Source organism: Hemiscyllium ocellatum, chromosome 3 (assembly GCF_020745735.1).
Source record: "Hemiscyllium ocellatum isolate sHemOce1 chromosome 3, sHemOce1.pat.X.cur, whole genome shotgun sequence".
NCBI classification, from domain to species: Eukaryota; Metazoa; Chordata; class Chondrichthyes; order Orectolobiformes; family Hemiscylliidae; genus Hemiscyllium; species Hemiscyllium ocellatum.
The window spans coordinates 64512072-64535500 of NC_083403.1; the positions used below are offsets into that span (position 1 = coordinate 64512072).

The 23429-nt window shown below is 39.6% G+C and overlaps 1 protein-coding gene across 1 annotated transcript in view; it reads right to left on the reverse strand.

Annotated features, from left to right (window-relative positions):
* nt5dc1 (5'-nucleotidase domain containing 1) overlaps nucleotides 1–23429 on the reverse strand; it is a 547161-nt gene that overhangs the window by 210440 nt on the left and 313292 nt on the right. The gene's annotated exons all lie outside the window — the stretch shown is intronic.

The following is a 23429-nucleotide window of genomic DNA, read 5'->3' on the forward strand; positions in this document are numbered from 1 at the left end:
TTTGGAGAACTATGAGGAGAGGGTAGGGAATGGAAGGTGATGAGCTGCTTTTGTAGAGTTCCAGGACAGACCTAACGAGTCAAACGGCTTTCTTCTCATTTGTAAGCATTCTACGATTCTAAGTTGGGTAGAGGTAACAAAATTAAAAGAGGGTGAGAATAATAGAACTAAAACAATTAGAAAATAGAAAAGTGAAAAGAAAATCTAAAAAAGCATTTAAACCTGAAGGAATGAAGATCCACGGTGTAAAAATGTAACTTTTTGTGCCAGTGAGGCAGTTTTGGGAATAATTAAGAATCATCATATCCTTAAAAGGATACTGTAATGGTCAACTGAACTTTTACTGGCAAATTTAGTCTGTATTTTTGAGTTAAGTAACCCCATTTAATGTGTTTGAATGGGGAGTCAGACAATGAGATACCTTTAGCACACAGCGTTTGGAGATGTTGGCCATCTTGGGCATCTTTATACATTTAACGGCACACATTCAAACTTTGGAAATTGATGTCCGGTTTCCACATAATTAACCGTAAGCACCATTGGAGAAGATTTACCAAATTAATAGCTGAAATGAGTGTTTTGGCTTACAGTTGGACAGGCTAGGTTTGTATCAGCCAGAGTTTATAAAAGTAAGAAATGACTTAACTGAAATACATAAAATCCTGAGGGGCTTTGACAGGGTAGATGTGGAGAAAATGTTTTCTCTCGTGGGAGAATCTAGAACTAGGGTCTCTGTTTAAAAATCTGATGATCATGAACCTTTGGGACTCTCTTCTTGAAAAGTGTTAGAAGCAGACTGCTTAAATACTTTAAGGCAAAAGATAAAAAGATTCATGTTAAGCAAGTGATTGAAAAGTTAATGGGGTATACAGGAATGGGGATTTGGGGCCACAATCAGATCAGTCATGATCTTATTGAAAGATGCAGCAGCAATCAGGGGCTGAATGCCTATTCCTGCTCTATATTTGTTCGTATTCAGCCTAAATGCTCTCAGGCCTCTTGTGGTGCAGAGGTACAGTCCCAATCCTCGGACCAGAAGCCTGGGTTTAAATCCGCAGATGTCATAACAACTCTAATCAAGGTGTTTAGAAAAATAGGTTCTGCTTAAAGGTTGTTTATACTCCAAAGTCCTACCTAATAATTCTTCTTTAGTTATATAAAATGGTTAAGGGCTTGTTCTCTATGAAAATAAGATTGTCAGAAGCAGTTCCCAAATTAGAAATGGATTGTAAACAATTCACACAAATGCTTACACTGATTAAAAAGTGCAAAAAGTTGACTAACACATTTGTGAAAACAATGAAGAATACAGTGAATACAAGCAGAGCCATTTCACAAGGTAAAGGATGATATTATTATCCACTCAAATCCCACTTGCTTAGATGGAATAAAAATTAGAGCCATGGAGTAAGTCACTAAAGACATTTACTAAAATAATATAGCACACCCCAAATGTCAAAAGTCTGAAACAATTTGCCACTTATGTCTTGAATGACTGCAATTAATTGTATTTACCATATGCTCTTGGCCAAACAATGCTCCATCATCTAAGTACCAGCTTAGTTTCATTAGAACTAAACTGAATCTTTGTTGGCCGGCAACGAGACTCCACTGCATTTTAAGTTGCTATTAGTTGACTATTGGAAAGTCCTGTGGAACATTGAGAGTCTATTAGTCATAACAAGGTATCCTTTGTTGTTTAAGATACAAATTTAGATCAAACGATTGCTTTGGTATGACACCACTGTGAGATGTTATCGGCAATGATATCATAACAAATAAAAACCCACATCTGAAAAGGTGAGCTTTCGTGCCACTACATTACTGAAACCAATGGCATGTAGCTTGCTACAGTCCAAACTTCATTACTGCAACTGATGGTAAACAAAAGGTATAATTATTCTGTTGCAGTTTTCTGACTAACCAGAAGTGTCGCTGTAGTGCCAAACTACCACATGCAATTGTGAAATCCAACAGATCTTATACAGTGAATAAAAACTGATAGGTCATATTAATTTTTAAATTAATTCATCCTTTGGGTATGAGCAGCACTTGTTACGTTGTCAATTATTGCCTACCCTAACTGGCCCAAAAGAGGAGGTGGTGAGCTGGCCTTTTGACCCACTGCTATCCTTGGGATACTGGGACACTCTCAATATCATTAGAGAGGGAGTTCCCAGATTTTGACCCAGTGATAGTGAAGAAACAGTGATATATTTCCAAGTAAGGATGGTGCATAGCCTGGACGGAAACTTGTAGGCAGTGTTCCCATTGACCTGCTACCTTTCTAGGTGTTGGAAGTCTCATGCTTGAAAGGTGCTATCAAAGGAACTTTGTGTGTTACTTCAGTGTACCTTGTAGATGGTACACACTGCTAACACTGAATGATGGAAGTGGTGCAAACATGCAGGCTGCTTCATTTTGGATGGTGTGAAGCTTCTTGAGCAGAGATGGAGCTGCGCTCATCCAGGCAAACAGAGCATAGCTTCTCACTTCTGACTTGTAGATGGACAAACATTGGAGAAACTGGAGGTGAATTACACACTGCAGAATTCCTAGCCCCTGGCCTGCTCTTGTGGCCACAATATTTATATGGCTAGCCCAGTTCAGTTTCTGATCAATGGTAACTCCCAAGACGATTACAACCTAGGTTTTCAATACCTTATTGTGAGTTCACATAAGGCACCTTAGGAAATGGACAGCTGTATGCTCAGGCTGGCATAAGAAGCAATGCCTGAGAAAGGTCAAAGTTGTAAAACTGCTACTGAAAATGAAGTTTTATTTTGCCAGCAATTGACTCTTGCCAATTCACTTTAGGGAACATTTCAATTTTTCTTGTCTTTCCGACTTTCCACAATTTATCCCTCATTACATTCCCTCTTAATTCATTCCACCTTGTTAGCGACATTTGTTTTTGAATTTGATTAATGGCCTTTCTGCGGTTTCAAAGCCACAGACCTTTTAGGAGCTACATTTATTAGACTAACGTACTGTTCCATTTAGTTGTTACTGATCTATCTTTGATTTTGCATCCAGAGTGAGGACACAAGATAGAGAATGTTGAGAAAATACTTGAAAATAAAAAAAATTGTCGTTGTTCGAAGAATACGTCAATGTGTTTAAAAGAGAGGAATAAAAAGAAATATGTTGCTCAGTTCCACATTCCCAACTTTCTTTAAGTGACTCACTCCTACAACCAAATAACTTGTGCAATACTAGGGAATGCTCCATTTGTCACACAAGGTACATGACTACCATTCAGTGTCTCTCCAAATGCTAATAACAGGAACTTAACAAATTATGAATATGAGGTGCCAGTCCTATCATTCCAAACACTGTGGAGCAGTTGAGCGCCCTCTGTCACTAAAATTCCCAAATGATTCATTGTTTAAGTCATTAGCTAATTGCTGACTGATTCACCATACACATACTCTTGCGGTCTGTGATGGCAATTTGCATGAATAACTATTTTTTCCTTTAGTTTCTGAGTACAGTTGGGACCTGAATCAGCAAAATGAGTAAATAATTTGTCAGCACAGGTAATGTATACACTTAAAATAATTTAGGGTATCAGACATTGGTGCAGGGCAAGCATGTGCATGTCTAATAATTAATAATTTAAAACATGTTACTGCACCAAGAGTGGATTTTCTTCAAGAAGCTAAAACGTTGTGAATGTGGGACGGATACAATCACTCATTTAAATCTAAAACATATTATCCCATGATAAATGTCGTGCAATTAACAAGATAGTAAACTGAATGAAGACTTTCATACATGAAGACAACTGAGGTAGACTTTCAGTTTCAGAATAAAGCAAGCTGAACATCAAGAAATTAGGAGATACAGCTGTCAAAGGACGGAGATGATAAAGAATGGATCACTATGGGCCTTATTTATGGTAGAGAAATGGAAACAACTTTCTTATGAGATATTTGTCTTACAGATCAACACTAAATTCCTACTTGTCTATGAAGGCTGAATAAGTAAAATACATTACGAATTCCATCTCAGTCACAGGACATCATTAGAGTTCCTCAAGATTATGTCCTTGGCCCAAACATCTTCAACTGCTTCATCAATAACCGTTCTTCTACCATACTTCAGGATTCTCTGAAGGATAACATGCAGGTTTAATTGGTAGTTAGAAAGGCAAATGCAGTGTTAGCATTCATTTGAAGAGGGCTAGAATACAAGAACAGAGTTGTACTGCTAAGGCTATACAAAGTTCTGGTCAGACCACATATGGAACACTGAGAGCATTTCTGAGGTTCGTATCTAAAGAAGTAAGTGCTGACGTTAGAGGCTGTGCAGAGGAGATTTACAAGAATGATCATGGAGATGAAGGGCTTGTTTAATGAGAAGTTTTTTGTTTAGAATCCCTACAGTGTGGAAACAGGCCCTTCGGCCCGACTGGTCCACACCGATCTTCCGAAAAGTAACCCACCTAGTCCCCTACATGTAACCACTGAGAAATGCACCTAAAGTACACAATCCTGAACACTATGGGCAATTTAACATGGTCAAGTCACCTAATCTGCATATTTTTGGATTGTGGGAAGAAACCAGAGCACCTGGAGGAAACCCATGCAAACATGGGGAGAATGCGCAAACTCCACACAGACAGTCACCAAAGGCGGGAATCGAACCCGAGTCCCTGGTGCTGTGAGGCAGCAGTGCTAACCACTGAGCCACCATGTAGCCCTTCTTTAAACATCTGCTATTCTTCCTCAACTGTCTTTACTACTAAGCTCCTTTCCCAATCTGTTCCAGCTAGCTGGTTGAGGACTCTGAGTCTATGCTCCAGAGCATCTTGAAAGATAAGGGGGATCTCACTGAAACTCTCAGAATACCAAGAAGTTTGGATAGCGTGGGCATGGAGATGATGTTTCTCTTAAATAACTTACTTGTAAAATGGGGAAATTTTACTTATGTGTGCTTCTGATACAGAATCTGGTACACTATCAAGAGTACACAATGGGAAATCAGGTACATACTTCCCATAATGTTCCTTAGGGGTGGTAAATCAATAGAAAATTCACAGGAGTTTCTACTGCGTGTTAGCAGTTGGTAAAGATCTGTCCTGTGGCACTCATTAATCAAACTGGACAACTGAATTGATACAAGATTAGAGTGGTGCTGGAAAAGCACAGCAGGTCAGGCAGCATCCGAGGAGCAGGAAAATCGACATTGGAGGCAAAAGCCCTTCATCAGAAATTTTCACCTCACTGAATTCATACTACAATTAAGGAAATTATAACATAGTACAATGAGAACAACATTAGCGTTGCAATTGATTGGTCCAAAATAATTAAAAATAATTTTGTCCCATGTAATGCAGAAAGACTGCATTAGAAAGACATGATATTTCTTTGCAGCATGAGTAGTGGCCACTATTCCCAATGGGTCTGCTGGTAATAGTGAGCTGTTCACCCTGCTTTCAGTTCTTGGAAGCAGGACCTTGTCCTGCAGTGCCCAGGAACACTGTCACTGATGAGGTAGATTACCAACGGACTTTCAATCCATTGAAGTGTTCAGGAATAACCGAAGCAGATTTACTCTGTTGTGAAGGTCCACCTTCATGATCAGTGGAGCCCATTGCGTGCTATTTAATCTTTAACAACTAACTTGCTGTAAGTAGCTAAACCATATATCCAAATTTCTTGCACATTTTACCCTGTCATCACTTTCCTTTTCTTTGTATTTTTTATAATTGTCACAACAGCCAATTTGGAAGTTAGTACTTCTTAATACCATTGATGAAAAGTAACAAAGCAATGTGCAGCATGAAACATTTCAAGACATGCACAGTATATTGATTGTAGCATTTTTAAGTAATTTGTGGTGCAAATGAAAATGAGGGTAATAACATGGTGTGTGAAAAGCAACTTGTAACTCCCATATCTTCAGGGCATTGATGAAAGCACCTCAGGAGTTCCTTTGCTGAATCAGTAAATAGCAAAAGTCAGACACATTTGCATCCATAAAACAACTCAGCTCTTCTGTGAAATATCTCAGACAACTTGCTTTTGAAATAATCACTTCTAAACACATATCAAGTTCTTGTGAACAGCAAGGATGTTTGCTTCCCCTTTTTGACAGCGTTTCTTGAGAATGGCACTGCAGAGAAACTGCCTGTTATCCTTAAAAAAGGATTCTGGGATCCCCAATATCAGCCTGAACAGGCTTTTGGGCTTCAGTTAAATCATCAACACATGAAGAATTTACTCAGCTCAGCACTGCTGTGCCACATTATCATCTGACGTGTTCAATTGGAGCTTTTACGTACAATCTTTCGATATTCCCTGTGTTCTTCCACTAATATTCCCATCACCACTCTTTTAGATCCAGGGATGTGAGAGGCCTCTTTTGGTCATGGCTGTTCATGGGTTGCATCCTTGTTATCCTAGCGTTCTGCTTCCCAGAAGAAATGTTGCTTTTGACTGTAGATACCAATGCTGGAGTGACAGTCCCAGTTGCAGTGGTTATTTCTAGATGGGGTCATTGATTTGCTCGAGCTGCTGCACTCCTTCCTTGGTGCCCGCTTGTCTGCTATCGCGCTCATCAGCTTCTTTTCCCCTGTTTTGAGGTATTGGTTCAGGGTGCTGCTCCATCTCGTGGGATCAGCTGCAAGCCTTTCCCAGGACTCTGCAACGATATCAAGCACCTTCATGTCTCTCATGCAGATGTAGTAGTGCAGATGGAGTCGGCTAGTGGGTCTCTTCCTGGATGCACGCTCTCCTCAGAGGATATCCTTTGGGATATGGCCATCCTCCATGCAGTGGACATGGCCCAGCCAGCGCATTCTCCGCTGCCTGAGCAGAGTGTTCAAGCTGGGAAGGTCAGCACGAGATAGGACCGCTGCGTTGGACACTCTGTCTTGTCAGGATATGCCCAGTTTACGATGGATACTCCTCAAGTGGAAGGTGTTCGGTCTTCTCTCCTGTCTGGGATATGTAATCCATGTTTCACTGCCATAAAGCAGTGTGCTAATGATGTAGGCATTGTAGACTGACATTTTTGTCTTCAGCTTTGTCCATACTTGAGTCATGAGGCGAGCAAGAGTTGAGGCTGCTTTCTCAATCCTCTTGTCGATCTCTGTGTCCAAGGAGAGGTTGTCAGTGATGGTAGAGCCGAGGTACGTAAACTGATGGATGACACTGAGTTTATGGTTGTCGATGGTGATGACCGATGATGTCTCTGTGTCCTGTGCCAGGTCGCTCGTCTTCTTCAGACTGATAGTCAGCCCGAAATCCTGAGAGAGAGTGAGAGAGGCGATCTATCAGTAACTGGAGTTCCCGCTGGATGTGCGTTGCAAATGTAGCATCATCGGCAAACAGCATGTCCCTGATGAATGCTGCAGGCACTTCTGTCTTCGCTCTGAGGGGGGCCAGGTTGAAGAGCCTGCCATCTGATGTAGTGCGTAGGTAAATCCTCTCTGTTGTGGTATGTTTCAGGAGCACAGCAAAGAAAATCCTGAAGAGTGTAGGAGTGAGGAAGTAGCCTTGTTTGACTTTGCTGCGGATGTCGAAGGGCTCAGAAGAGCTGGCGTTGAACTGCACTGTCCCCTTCATGTTACTGTGGAAGGATTCCATCATGTTAAGCAGTCTTGGTGGGCAGCAGATCTTCAGGAGAACCTTGTAAAGGCCGTTTCTGCTGACCAGGTCGAATGCCTTGGTGAGGTTGATGAAGGCGACTTACAGGGGCATTTTCTGTTCTCTGCACTTCTCCTGCAGTTGGTGAAGGGAGAAGATTATGTTTACTGTTGACCTTTGAGCTCAGAAGCTGCACTGTGACTCTGGGTATACACGCTCTGCCAGTTTTTGCAGGCAAGTCAAGATGACCCGAGCAAAGGCATATATGAGGAAAGAGATGCCTCTGTAGCTGTTGCAGTCGCTTCTCTTGCCCTTGGTCTTGAAGAGGGCAATGATCTTGGCATCCCTCATAGCCTGCAGTACAGCTCCTTCTTTCCAACAATGACAGAGGACTTCATGCAATGGGAGCAATAAGCTAGTCTTGCAGCATTTGCAAGAATCCCGTCGCTATTCAGGGCCCTACCTGAGGCCAGGTTGTCAATGGTCTTGCTGAACTCTTCTACTGATGGCTATGTGTTCAGCTTGTCCATGGTGGCTGAGTGCATGATGGTATCAAATGATAAAGTGGACATGGTGTACTCTCTGGAGTGTTCAACCCACTTCTCCATCTGCTGGCCTTGGTCTGTGATCACTTCCCCAGCGGGGGATTTGATGGGGCTGTCTTGCTCTGAACTGGTCCTAATGCCTTCTTGATGCAAGGATGCAGATTTGAATAGATATGAGAGACAAGCATCTTAGCTTTTTGAGCACAGACCTGATTAGAGTACAATAATGAACTTCTGTTGATTTTCAAAATGCCCAGAGTCAGCCTGAATACAAAGGTAACCCTTGGCTTCTTTCCTCTAGTGCAAAGTGAAACATCATTCCCTGCCCCATTCACTCTCATCCCTAAAATCAAGTGCAAGGAACCAACAGACATTGTTTTCACTATATTTTTGGATCATTCATGTCACATACTGCACATACTAGATGGCCAGCATTTATTACCTGTCCCCAGTTGCCTTTGAGAAGGTGGTTGTGAGCTGCTTTCTTGAATCACTGCAATCCCTAACCCGATTGGTGTTGGTAGATACACAATGCTGTAGGGGAGGGAGTTCAAGGATTTTAAGCCAATGACACTGAATGAATGGCTATGTATTTCTAATTCTGAATGAACATATAACTTGGAATGTGCACGTGGTGGTGTTCCCATGTATCTGCTGCCCTTGTCCTTCTAGATGGAAGTAGTCATTGTTTTTAAAGGTGCTGTCAAATAAGCCTGGGTATATATCTGTAATGTTTCTTGCCAACGGTATACACTTCTGCTACTGCGTGTCGGTAATGGACAGATTAAATGTTTGCGAATATGGTGTAAATTAAGCAGGCTGATTTGTCTTCAGTGCTCTTAAGCTTCTTAATGTTATTGGAGCTGTACTCATCCAGGCAAGTGGGAAATATTCCATCTCTCTCCTGATTTGTCCCTTGTAGACAGTGGAATGCTTCAGGGAGTCAGGAAGTGAATTACTCACTGCAGGATTCCTAGCTTCTGACCAGTTCTTCCAGCCTCATTATTTATATGGCTAACCCATTTCAGTTCCTGGTAAACATAACCCTAGGATGTTGCTAATTCAGTTATGGTAATGCCAGTGAAAGAAAAGGGGTGATGGTTAGATTCTTGTTTGAGAAGGCCATTTCCTGGCAACTGTACAGTGGAATATTGCTTGCCGTTTGTCAGCCCAAGCCTGGATATTGTCCAGATCTTTTCCTATTTGGGCAGGGGTTGCCACAGTATCTGGGGAGTACTGAATACTGTTCAGCATTGTACAATCATCAGTGAACATCTCCACTTTGGACCTTATTTTGGAAGATAGGTTATTGATGAAGCAGCTGAAGCTGATTGGTTCAAGGACATTACCGTGAGGAACTCTGACAGAGATACCCTGGAACTGACATGACTGACCTCCACCTTTAAATGTACTTGGAATGATTTCAACCAGAGGATTGTCCCCTGATTCCCATCGACTCCAGTTTTGCGAGATGCCACACCTGATCAAAAATGACCTTGACGGCACAGGCAATTACTCTCACCTCATCTCTGGAAGTCAGCTCTTTATCAATGTTTCAATCAAGACTGTAATGAGTTCAGGAGCCAAGCTTAGTGTCAGTGAGTACATTACTGCTAAACAAGTTCTGCTTAATGACACTTTCCAGCACTTTATTGATGATCGAGAGTTGACTGGTGCAGTGGTAATTGGCTGGGTTCAATTTGTCCTGTTTATAGAGGATGCCACCAACTGAGCAATACAAGGGATAAGAAAGGAGCCAGAAATGAATATTTTCTCTTCAAATAAATGATCAACATTAGTGGTTCAAAGATTTCAATAATGTTTCGATTTCTGTAGGAAGGACATATGTTAGTTGTGCACAGAACCAAAATGGAATAATGCATTAAGTATATATCCGAGCAACATACCTGTGAGAAAAATGCAACAGAATAATCAATTTACATGAAACTAGAACACCACAAAATTCTTTTCAGTGCAGCGCTATGACTGACATCACATAATGCCTCAGGACTTAGTTAAAGGCCTCACTGCCAAACTCCAGTTGGAATTTGAGCCTTTCATGTTGCTCTATTCAGATCAACATCTTAACTACTGCCAAGGATGAGAAGCATATTCACTGAGGTGATGTCTTGTCTGGCCTACAGAAAATAAGAGAAAAGACATCTACAAAAAATTACATGTCTTAAATGATACAGTAAAATATCATAATTATCAACAGCTTTACAATGGCAGTGAAGTACAAACATGTCCTATGTCAATGACCAAGGTGATGTTTTTTTGTTAGTCATAGGCAAGTCATAATGTTAGTCTCCCCAAGCTTACTCAACCTTCATCATCACACATATCTCCTCTAAGGATTGTTTTTGAAACTGACAGAAGAATATAATACTTGTGACAGTGAATATCTTCCATAACATTCAACATGAAAATCTGGTCTGCCAACATCTGGGAGCCTTATCAGAGAGGCAGTGATATATTCCCAAGTTTCCTTTCCATATTGAGGATCACATCCCACAATCATGAGCTTTTAACCTCACGGCTGCAGTGAAGCAGCGAGAAAAAGCTGGAATTTGCTGAAGTAACCAAGAGAGCACCGGGGTGAATGATACAGAACGAGAGACACAATTGAAAATGGCAACAGAATAGATAGTAAAAAGGCACTATTTCAGTTACATCACAGTCAAGGCATAGCTGTAATGTCTATTCTGAAACTAAGAATTGTACCTAGGTAGTTTTGTGCGTAAGATAGTGGTGTAAGTGGTGACTTACTTTTCACTGTACTCATTTGAATGCATGTGACAATAAAGCTTATTCACTGTAAAGTCAGATGGAAATGACATTGTTTGCAAATATAAGGAAAATCTGGTTGAAAGCTGAATTGCTAGTTGATTGACTGACAAAACCCAAGACAATGCTCATTGGGTATGTAGATCAGAGACAGAACAGGTTTGAGGTACACGTAAAAAGCAATGAGTGCTTTAGTGAATCCAACAAAGAAGGAATACTAAAGTTTGTTTTAATCTTCTTGAGCTTTTACAAGTCTGAGACAGCAGAATGAGAGGCAAAATGAAACATGACATGCATGCCTGGAAAGAATGACAAGAAGGAAGACAGAGGACAGGTGATGGAAAAAATAAACAAAGGCTGAATCCAGAGTAGCAGATGAATGCATACAATTTACGTAGGAATGGAAGAGATTAATGAGAGAAGTACTGATCTCAAACGGAGGACAGGCAAGAGGTAATATTAAGAAGTCCAAAGTTGATGTCAGATGTCCAGGTTGTGGCTTACACGAAGCAACCAAAATCCAGTATTTGCGGTCTGGAGAAGAAATTGATTCATGAACATTATACTGTCTATGTATAGCTGAAGGTTCACATAGCATGAATATGTAACAGGAATTTGGCCATGCTAACCCTCATGCTCATAATCCTGATCACTGTTTCCATTGCACGTAACACTGCACTGGGATAGCTTTTCCTAAGGTCATACAGGAAAAAGAGAGATAATCAGAATATTTAAATGAAAAGTGGAAAATTCAGAACTAAATTACATCTGTGAATAGCATTTATCCCTCCCCACAGACAATAATGGATATTTTTTGGATGTTTCATAATGATACCCCACCCAAGGCCCTGTTTTCCAGGACCAGTCTAGACGGTGTAAGTTAGCTGGCCAACTGCTGGTTTTTAAGAGATAGGTGGAGATGCATGGGTGAGTCTGGATCAGTATAGCTACCAGCCTGGACGTGAACAGATCCAGTAAGAGGACCCTGCACATCACATTATGGTGCAGTAGGCCAATCAGCCTGCTCTGCACAGTTCTTCAGAATTCAGAGTTGGTGCCAAACTCCTGCTTTCCCCCCAAATCCATCACATTGTTTCTATTTAAAGTAACATCTAATGCCTCTCGAAAGCCTCAGTTGAGTGCCACCACCACACTTGTGCATTCTAAATGTGGATCACTTCTGTGCAATCAAGTTTTTTTCTTACATCATATTTGCGACTTTCCAAAACATTCTAAAACTGCCCTCTTGCTCTTTTTATGAGAGCAACATTTTCTGTTTATCTACTCTGTCCAGAATTCTTATGATCATGAACACTTCTGTTAAATCTCCTCTCAACTTTCTGCTGTCTAAGGAGAACAGTTATGAAGAAAGATTGGAGAAGTTGGGATTTAAATGTCTCATCTCTGGAACCATTCTTGTAAATCCCTGCTGCACTCTCTAGTGCATTTGCATCCTTCCTAAAGTGTAGCATCCACAGCTTACATAATACTCCAACTGAGATCTAAGCCATATTCTGCAGAATCATAGAATCCCTATAGTGTGGAAGTATACCATTGCTCCATTGAGTCCATGCCAACCCTTTGAAGAGCATCCCACCCACACCCACCCCCTACCTCTTTAACCCTGCACTTCCCTAGCCTGCGCATCCCCTGGACACAATAAGAACTTAAGATATAGGAGCCTGTTGAGCCGGCTCCACCATTCAATAACATCATGGCTGGTCTTTTCATGCACTCAGCTTTACTCATCTGCCCACTCACAATTACCCTTAATTTATTTACTGTTCAAACCTCTATCTTTGTCTTATCACATTCAATGGTGTAGCCTCAACTGTTCACTGGGCAGGGAAATTCACAAATTCACAACCCTTTCGGTGAAGAAGTTCATCCTCAACTCAATTTTAAATCTGCTCCCCTGTATTCCCTAGTTCTAGTTTCATCTGCCAGTGAAAATAACCTCCTTCTATTTTATCATAATTTTGTGTGTTTCTCTAAGATCCACCCTCATTCTGCTAAACTCTAATGAGTATAATCCCAGTCTACACAATCTCTCGAAGCCAAACATCTCAACTCCGGAATTTAGTTGGGCAATTTAGTATGGCTAATCCGTCTAACCTGCACATTTTTGGACATTTCAGTTCATCGCAACCTTACTGCTCATACTCTATGTCTCTAATAATGAAACTTTATGAACTGCCATGCCACCTTTAATGATCTATTCATGAATACATTCAGGTTTCTCCTGTAGAATAACACACTTTATTTTATTCTCTTTGCACAGTCTTTGTACCAAAGAGTTTCACTTTGAACTTCTGGGCACTGAACTTCATCTGTCACCTATTTCTCACTGTATCAACTTATCAATGTTGCTGTGAAGTATTATACTGTCCTCCTCACTGTTTGCCATTCATTCATGATTTATGGGGTCATAGTCATAGAGTCATGGAAACAGACCCTTCGGTCCAACTCGTCCATGCCGACCAGATATGAGGTTGATCTAGATTTCCTGTGCAAAGGTCATTTATACATTTCAGGCATAACAAGAGTCCCAATACCAACTCTTGGGAAATCACACAAACCCTCCTTCACCTTTCAATCATTATGCTCAGTTTTGTATTACTCAGCAAATTTTGTAATCACATTATGCATGACCCTTTTATTCTATGCTTGACTTATTGTTTTTCACAAGTGTGGCACTGCACTGACTGCTTGTTAACAGTCCATGTAGTTCACAGCAACAGCTTTGCCCTCATCAATCCTCTCACATGGAAGCACTATCTATAAAACTGCAATCCCAGCGCTCTGAGTGAGGTTTACTGAAATTCTTTGCACCCATTGCCAGATATCAGCCTGAATATTGTTTATAGAATGATGGTGAGATTATTCACCATCATCACAAAGGAAAGCTGACAACAATCTTTGGCATCTACATCACAATTTACAAATTGAACAATTTCCCAGATTCTGAAATTTTAGAAGTGCAGAATCTCAATCCTACAGAAGTGAATTTATTTGGAAATTAAAAACAAAAATAAAATTAGTATTTTGTCTCTTTTGTCTCTCATTCTCTAAAAGCCATTTCGTTTTCTCCAAATATTACTTAAGATTTCCAAACACTATTAAATGCATTTTTATTTTCTTGTTTTACACTTCTTTATTTAGATTCTCAATAAGAAATCCTTCAATCTGATTGTTGAATAGCCACGTTGTTTCGACGTCTGCTCACACTTGTCACATATCCTTCAAAAGTACCACAGTGGATGAGATGTTGGATTTAGGGAAGTCTTTGTTTAAGCCCAGGAGGGCTTTGTGGGTAGCTGTCAGCAGAGAAACCATTCAGCACCTTTCATTCACTGCTGACTGTAAAATCTGGGACCATTATTCCTTCGCAACTCGGATCTTGCTTAAAATAAAAGAGCAATTTCTAAAATAAAGAGTCCTACAGTGAGCAATATTACAACTATTGTTACTTATTTTTCTGGTTTCAAACAAAATTGCAAGACTCCATGTTCACCTTTGCTACCAATTACAGAGGGTCACACATGGTTTACAACTGTATTTTCTGACGTCTTCTACAATCCTTTGCCTGACAATTGTTTCCACTAAGTATACCCTTATTCTGACTCAGATGAAACTCTGATTGCTCTCAGACCACCAGAAAAGCCACCTCCACTCTATTACTCATGCTCTACATGGTGCAATGAAATCCACATTCCAGTTAGGAATATTTAAACAAGTTTGCGATTGACAAAATAAAAGTTTATTGCGAGGTTATAAAAACCCAAGATCAGCAAAATGTTAAGTTGAATGATTTAAGTCACTCTGACGAGGGTCAGAAACACACATATCAATTAAGAAAACTAGCAAATGCTGTTCAAAAGAATCAAGCTACTACATATTCCAAAAAGCTGTCAACACAAGCTTTCTGTTTTACGGAAGCTTTGTAACAGAAGCTGTAAACATGCAGAACATTCCTTCATTAGTAACACAAGTTAAAAAAGCAAAAGCCGAAGAAAGGGAAATCTATATTTGTAAAGTACAACAACATTACTTCATCTTTACTGGATTTGGAATACAGAAATAAAAATCACAAATGCATTTCAACAAAGCAACCATTGCACCAGTTTGCAAAGTTACTCAGCAGTCACATCTTGCACCGAATCCTCCAAAGATATCAATCCCCTGTGGACCCAGCTCAGACTGGTATCATATTCAACTCCCAAATATAAGGCGTAGCAAAACTCACCCCCTGGGGAACACTACTACAAATGATATTCCAGCCAGAAAAGATATCTATTTGTCATTACTCTTTGTTCCTTACCCCTCAACTAATTTGGTAACCATTTACAATAATCTCTTTTATCCAATGGGCCCTAGGTTGGCCGTCAAATCTGTTTTGTGGCACCATATGAAATTGTGCCAAATCAGCTAGTGTTTTCTTAATGTGAATGATCTCAAAGGTACTCTAACTGTATAATTAATTTCCCACTATCTCCACTTTTCTTCCAAATGGCAGATCAAATGTCAGACTCTTTTGTGCTATTGGGAGAATTTTGCCAGCCAAAACCTTCTCCCATTGAGGATCCTCAATTTCAAATGCTGCAAATGACCTTTCAGAAGTCAGTGCTAGACCTGTATAAGCATTGACCATAAACAGTACTTTGTGTGTGTATTAAGGAAAATAGATTCATTTTTCATGTTTTGAAACTGTACTGTGACAATACTCAAAAATAACTGAACGGTCAATGATTCAAAATATATTTCTTACAGCAGGATTTCAAAGTTATATATTGTGAACTTTGTTCTATGTTGGTAACTTCACAATGAAATATTTGTTTCACTGGTAAAGTTCTTATAGTCAGGCTTATCTGTGTACCAATAATCACTTGCACAGCACAACTTTGCTTTGGGAGCAGAAAGACGACAAAATTGTAATTGGACATTTGAATTCTATTGCTTTTAGATCTAACAAAGTTCACCATCTTAAAAACAATACAAGACAAATGCAGGTAATGGACAGCAGCACCTCTGAATAAAGTTCTTGTTCTAATTATTATGGATTGGGATTGTTTCAATGCAACAGAAGCAAAAGCATCAACATCTGATATTTATTTTTGATTTATGTCAGCTGGCCAAAACCAAAAAGTGGCCTCCCTTCAGAGAAAAAAATCATCTCCTCCCTTGGACTTTCATGGTTAGAGCTTGGGTTTTAAAAAAAAACAAACATCAGATTATAGATGTCCAACCATGATGAACACACATTTTAGCCTAGGCCTGTGATACTTAGAACTTTTGATTGTAAAAAGTCATTATTCTGTTAAAATGATAGGGAAGTCTTGAAATCCATGGTTTATTATAATTTTATCATAAAATCTTAGGAAAACTTATGAATAGGAGAAACAGGCATGTTTTTGTCTTAACCACATGGTCATTAATGAGCAGATATCTTCCGCCCACTAGTGAACCCTCTAAACTTTATTTGAAATAGAAAGAATTGTTTTACAGTGGGTGAACAATAAAATGCATCAGCTAGCTCATCAGAGCCATTCCTCCAGTACAACCACTCATACCGAAATATAACCAGGTGTGAATATTTCAAACATTTTAAAATTACAAATAAAAGTATATCTATAAATGTTCATCTTTCTACACCCAAAGTCCAATCCTGAAACTAAAAGTAAAGAACTGCATCAATTATATTAATTGCAATTGTACTAAATGATAACATGGTATGCCTCAGATCTCTCTTCAATACATTTCAATGTAGTGACAGCTTAAATTAGCCACTATATTCAACTGGGTTAAGGAAACAATTTGGATAAAGAAGAAAACTTTAACACATTTTTTTTTAATATCTATGACTTTAATTAAATGCATAATCTAGCAAATTGACACAAATGACAAGCTAAAAGACTCTTTTTCTATTCAGTGTGATGGATGGACAAAGGAATGAGGGGATGGTTTAATTTCGGAAAATTTTCACGCACGAAGTGTTACATGGTTAAGTTGCCACAGTCCCAGAGGACCATACAGCTGCTCACTCCATAGCGGGAGGGACTTCTGGTGAATTTAACCTGAGGGTCACCACACCACAGATAAGGGGTGAGGGTTGAGATGGGATATGGGCTGGATGCTGGCAGGTGGGACGAGATTCGGCTGGGATATCTGGTCGGCATGGAGAGGTTGGACCGAAGGGTCTGTTTCCGTGCTGTACATCTCTGTGACTCTATGACTCTTTGGTGACTTTAGCCAGTACAGGAATTGAACCAGTGTCATTGGCGTCATTCTGCATTGCAAACCAGCTATCCAGCCAGCAGCACTGACCAACCCCAACAAAAATGATAAAATGTTCATAAGGAATGGTCCTGATTTTGTGCTGAGAATAATAGGGAGATTAACCTTAAGTGGCAAGTACAAGTCCAACTTATCCAGCTGTTCCATAGTTGTATTATCACTGAACCTTGCCAATAGACTCAAATCTGAATTTCATTCTTTAGCTTATAGCCTTTTAGTCCTTAAGTTACTTATATTAATTACCCCTAAAATGCAACAGAAAAAATTAGGTTTGGTACATTCAGACGAAAAAATTGTGAATGGTGTGATCAGCCTGAGGTACAAGTAAAATCCTCTCTGGCCCTGATAAATTTAAGTTATCAATGGTGATGCTACATTCATTAGAATTTAATTAATTTTGAAGATTTAACATACATTTACTTTACAAAATCTCGCAATTCCATGTCTGTTTTATTTTTGTATTTTGCTCTCCATACATGACGTAAATCTTAATCATGCTTTTTAAAAAAAATCTGCTTATCTTATGAGGATTCAAACAATCAGATTGGAGGAACAGCCAGGTTATCATTTGCCCTGCTCACATACGTCACTGATCCCCTGTTGAGCATGCCACATTTAATCAGAAGAAACTCAATGGCACTCAGAAATAAGACAAATTCTGAAGAAAGGTATTGAACCTGAAATGCTGACTTTGTTTCTGTCACCATAGCTGGTGCCTGATCCACCGAACATTTCCAGTATGCCTTTCTCCACAAAATTTACAAAGTTCTTTCAGCGCACCCAACATTTTGTCGCTATAATGTAATTCAGAAATATGGATGTCGGTCTGCTCGCTGAGCTGGAAGGTTCATTTCCAGATGTTTCATCACCATGCTAGGTAACATCTTCAGTGGGCCTCTGGCAAAGCACTGCTGATAGTTCCTGCTTTCTATTTGTGTGTTTGGGTTTATGATGTCATTTCCTGTGGTAATGTCATTTCCTATGGTGAAGTCACTTCCTGTTCTTTTTCTCGGGGGAGGGGGGTAGTTGGGGTCTAACTTGATGTGTTTGTTGATAGAGTTCTGGTTGGAATGCCATGCTTCTAGGAATTCTCGTGCATGTCTTGGTTTGGCTTCAACACAGGAAATGACATCACCAACCCAAAGAAACCCAGACATGTAAAAAGAAAGCAGGAACTATAGGCAGCGTTTTGCCTGAGGCCCATTGAAGATGTTATCTCGTAGGGTTACGAAACATCTGGAAATGAACGTTCCAGCTCAGCGAGCAAACCTACATCCAGAACCTCAACCTGAGCTACAAATCTTCACAAAATTCACTAATTCAGAAATACACTTGAAGATGGAGTCTATGTTTATAACGCAAGTACTAATGCAAGCACCTTGATCATCCCCAATCGTGAACAAATATGTGTTTATGCAGCTTATTTGATATCTCAAGGCAGGAAAATTCATCACCAAGCTATATGTGACATTAATAGGGCTGATGACAAAAATTTGGAACAGTAGGTTTAAAAAAAAACTGTCTTATGTGAGATAGACAGAAAGTCCAGAGAGAATTCCAGAGATTAAGGTGTTAACATCTGAAAGAATGGCAATTCCAGGAAGATGCCAGAATTAAAGGAGCACAAATAATTCTTAAACTGAAGGAGATTACAGAGACAGGAAGATGTGAGGCCCAGGAGGGGTTTAAACCAAAGATGGGAATTTTAAAATTGACACTTAACCAGCATGAAATGCAAGACAGTGAATGCAGGGCGACGGGTAGTTAACCGAGAAAGTAATTATATTCTAATTGTTTTAATCAAAGATTACTCCATATTCCTGGCTTTCTCTCTTGGAAGTGCAGGTATTATGCAGAGCTTGAAACATGCTTTACACACTGACTAAATCAGCTGTTTTTTACGTGTGAGTCTCAGCAAGATATTCAACTCTGGATGTCTCCAAAGTTCTATCTTTTCTTTCTTCGACCGTTGGTGGATCACACCAATACACTATACTGCCCTTAGCTGACACAAGACATGTGCAGGTGATAGTTTGCTGAATGTTTGTTTTTCATTACAAGCTTTCTTGACAGCTATGTGTGCCGAGATTGCGCTCACCAAATATTCTGGGAGGAACATATTGTAAAATCATTTGATGGGAAGGTTAACAGAATTTCACTATAAACAAATAAAAACTGTAATTTGTGGTTGAGTACAAAAATGTTTTAAATGCAACGTTCCAATTAAAACCAGAAACACAAAGGAAAATGTAACCCACTACTTTTAAGATGGGAAAAAGAAACTGCTGTCTCACCTCAAGAAATATGTAAAAACTGTTTTATCAGATTTCAGGACAAAAGTGACAAAATCCTTTATAGTTCTTAAAGCAAACATTGCCAGAGAATTTACAATTTCCCTTATACTGAAAGCTTTGGAAAGAAAACTCCTGTAGGAAAAATGATACAATATTTTATTAAGTTGATGGTAACATGACTCTTGGAAAATTAGAACCAATGCAGGTTTTTGAAAGGCAAAACCTTGACAAATCCATTGCAGCTTTGGAGATTGTTACAAACAAGTTAGATAGCGGGAACAATAATCGGAACATAGAAAGAGGAGTAAGTTGTTCGCCTTGTCGAGTCTGCCCTGCCATTCAATATGATCATGGCTAATCAAACACTTCAATACGTTTAACCCCACCCCCAATATCCCTGTATGCCATTTGGTAGCCAGAAATCTATCAAAGTCTACCTTAAATGTACTCTATGTACTCAACAGCCCTTTGCTGCAGAGAATCCTAACGGGTCACATCCCAAGTAAAATAATTTCTCCTCATTTCAGACTTAAATGGCATCCTCCCTATTTTATAAATTGTGATTCTCAGGTTTAGACTCCTCAGCCAGGGACAACATCTTATCGACATCTACCATGTTTATTCCCATATGTGGCACAAATGGATTTTTCAAAAGTCATACTGAAAGCCACACAAAAAGTTGCGAGATAACACTGGGCATGTGGGATAAGCGAGTTGCATACCTGCCTTGGTTCAAGATTGCTTTATGTCCAGGAGACAGAGTAACAATGAAAAAAAAGTAATTTATTGATTAAGAACCTGTCACTAGTGAGGTAATATAAGCAACAGCTCTTAGACCTCAGCTATTAACAATCTTTATCAATGATTCAGATCAGGAGATTGAGCATAATGTACAGGCGTTTGCTGACAACAAAGTTATCTGGACAATATATTATGAGAAACACAAAGAGGTTGGAAAGCAATAGAGGTAGGTTAGCGAGTAGACAAATGTCAGATTGAGTATAAGGTAGGGAAATGTGAAATTACCTAATTGTAGCAAGAATTAAAAGGCACAACATTTACAGAAGGTAGAACATTAATGTAGGGGAGAAAGTGAGGTCTGCAGATGCTGGAGATCAGAGCTGAAAATGTGTTGCTGGAAAAGCGCAGCAGGTCAAGCAGCATCCTAGGAACAGGAGATTCGACGTTTCGGGCATATGCCCTTCTTCAGACTTAAGCCCTGAAGAAGGGCTTATGCCCGAAACGTCGAATCTCCTGTTCCTTGGATGCTGCCTGACCTGCTGCGCTTTTCCAGCAACACATTTTCAGAACATTAATGTATGTTGGTTCAGGTACTCAAGGATTACAGGGTCCTTGTATATGAATCACAGAAAGTTAATATACAGGAATTGTAAGCAATAATGAACTCAAATTGTATATTAATCTTTCTTGCAAAGGGCATTCAGTACAGTAATTGGTGCAACGATGTTGGGCATTGGTGAAGCTATACCTGGAATACTACACTAAATTTTGGCCTCTTTACCCAAGAATGGATGTGTGGCGGAGAATAGATGATATGAAAATTCAGTAAATGACATCTTTACCACAGTAAAATATTTCAAGGCACTTGCCAAGATACTGATGAAATAGGATGGTCAATTTTCAGCTTCCTGGTTTTAGTAACTGGGACATGTAGATTGGTTTTAAAAAGGAAATACACAAGCTTTAAAAATGGTTGACTGATCACTTGGATTCCTGTAGACTGGGTCAACCTATGTGGAATGAACAAAATTGACTGAATGAAATTTAACACCAAAGGGAATGAAGCTAGTTAGATTTGACGAAGCTCACATCCCTATTTCTAATTTTGACCAGTATGATAACTTTAACGAACTGGAGGTGAAAGACTTGCCTGGAATTGTTCTGCTTGGAAACAATTATTCTCACGTCTGGGGTCAATGAATGAGCTGTAGTTCAAGTAACTGTTTTGGCAGAGCAGAAGGTATGAATTTATAACAGAACTGGAAGATTGCATCTCTCTCTCGCTCTCTGCTTTTGCTCAGTAAGGATAAAACAACTGGTGGAAAACAAATTGGAGTAACGTCAACACCAAAAATCCAAAGATATTTGCAATATTCATTGCACTTCCTGATCCAGGGCTTCATGAACCAACTTGTTTTTCAATGCGAGCCAATTTTAACTCACTACGTTATCAAGAGCAATTGGAATAGGCAATTAGGTCACAGCCCAAGTAACCCCTCCTCTCAAGCCCCTACCTCCTCAAAATTAACTCAGTTGGTGGCTTATGCTCATCAACAGCCTAATAAGAACAGTGAATCACTCATCATGGTGTACTAGCTTCGCATGCTCAATTTGAACATGAACATTTCTTTATTCAATAGCTATAATTCCACCAAATAAGTGGAGATTCTTCTTCCCATTGCAATACTCAAACATTGTGTGGCACTGACTTGTGTTGTAGTGAACAGAGCTACCAATAATCAGTCGTTGTATTGTATTTGCATCTTTCACTTCCCAGTAATGATATCATGTCCATAACTTGCAAGATATGGATTCCATCCAATGTAGACATTTTAGAGACTTAAATGAGCATCAAAGTTGGCTGCCAAACAGCATGTAAATGGATAACAAATTAATACGTCCGAACAAAAGTCCTCAAATTCCTTAAAATGTGAAAGCCTTTGCGAATTTTATCCCTCCTATTGACTGAGTATTTACAGAATCTCAAAATCAATAATCCACCAGCTGCAATGAGCTTGTCATTTAATATTTGACAAGAAACCAGTTTATCACAAGCAGATGAACAGCCACCATTCATCAACCAATGTATAGCAAAGGCTTTCAGCTTTGAATCATTTGTGTACACAGCAAAAATAAACTGACTTCAGAAAGCAAATCCAAGCATAAACAAGTCAGGTCAGAAACCAAACTGAACCATCCCTCCAGCAAGAAGAATACAACCCTACCTGAACAACCAACAAATGCATGCAGCGAGAGACCGAAGACCTAACTGGCCTTCACCTGCGGAGGCTCACCTCCGTAGAAACTGAGACACAGCTTTTCTGGAAATTCAGAAATTTCCAATTGCAATTAATTTTGATGGACTGAAATTTGAATAGGTCATTTACTTTTATTTCTACTAATGATCTAAAAGCTTGGTTTATCTCTAGAATCCATCTTTACGTGTTTGCGGGGGAAAGGAAGTGAGTGTATTTGGTTGCATTTACATTTTCGGATATTACAAGAATAAACACTGCTTTTTCTTCTGATTTAAACTTACCCAAAAGCTTACTTGATGCTTTTACTGACGAAGCAGTGGCACAGTGCTAATGATACTGGAGTGGTAATATGTAACTCCTGGCTAAGTGTTATGTGGGGCATGGCACATGGTGAAATTTAAATTGGAAACAAATATGGAATAAAAAGCTCATCTCATGCTGACCATGTGATTATTGATGATTGTCATAAACAAACCCATTTGGTTCACCAATGTTCTTTAGGGCAGGCAGTCTGCCATCCTTACCTGTTCTGGTTTACATATGACTCCAGGCCCAAAACAATGGCAGTTACTCTTCCTGCCCTACAAAATGTTGTAAAATTGTACTAAACAACAATGTCTAAACCAAGAAACCAAACTGGATGGAACACCTAGTATTGACTCAAAAACCAGAAATGACAACAGCAAACACAGCCTGCTGAAATGGCAAAGCTCTCCTGACCAAAATCTAAGCGCTGATGCCAAAATTGGCAGAACTTTTCTCTCATTGTCACTGTATTAAAATCCTGGAATTCCCTTCCTTACTGTGGATGTCTCGACACTCCAAAGTCTGCAGCAGTTCAACAAGGCAGGTCATCACCATTTTCTCTAGGGCGAATAGGAATAGGCAATAAATTGTCTCCTAGCCAGCAACACC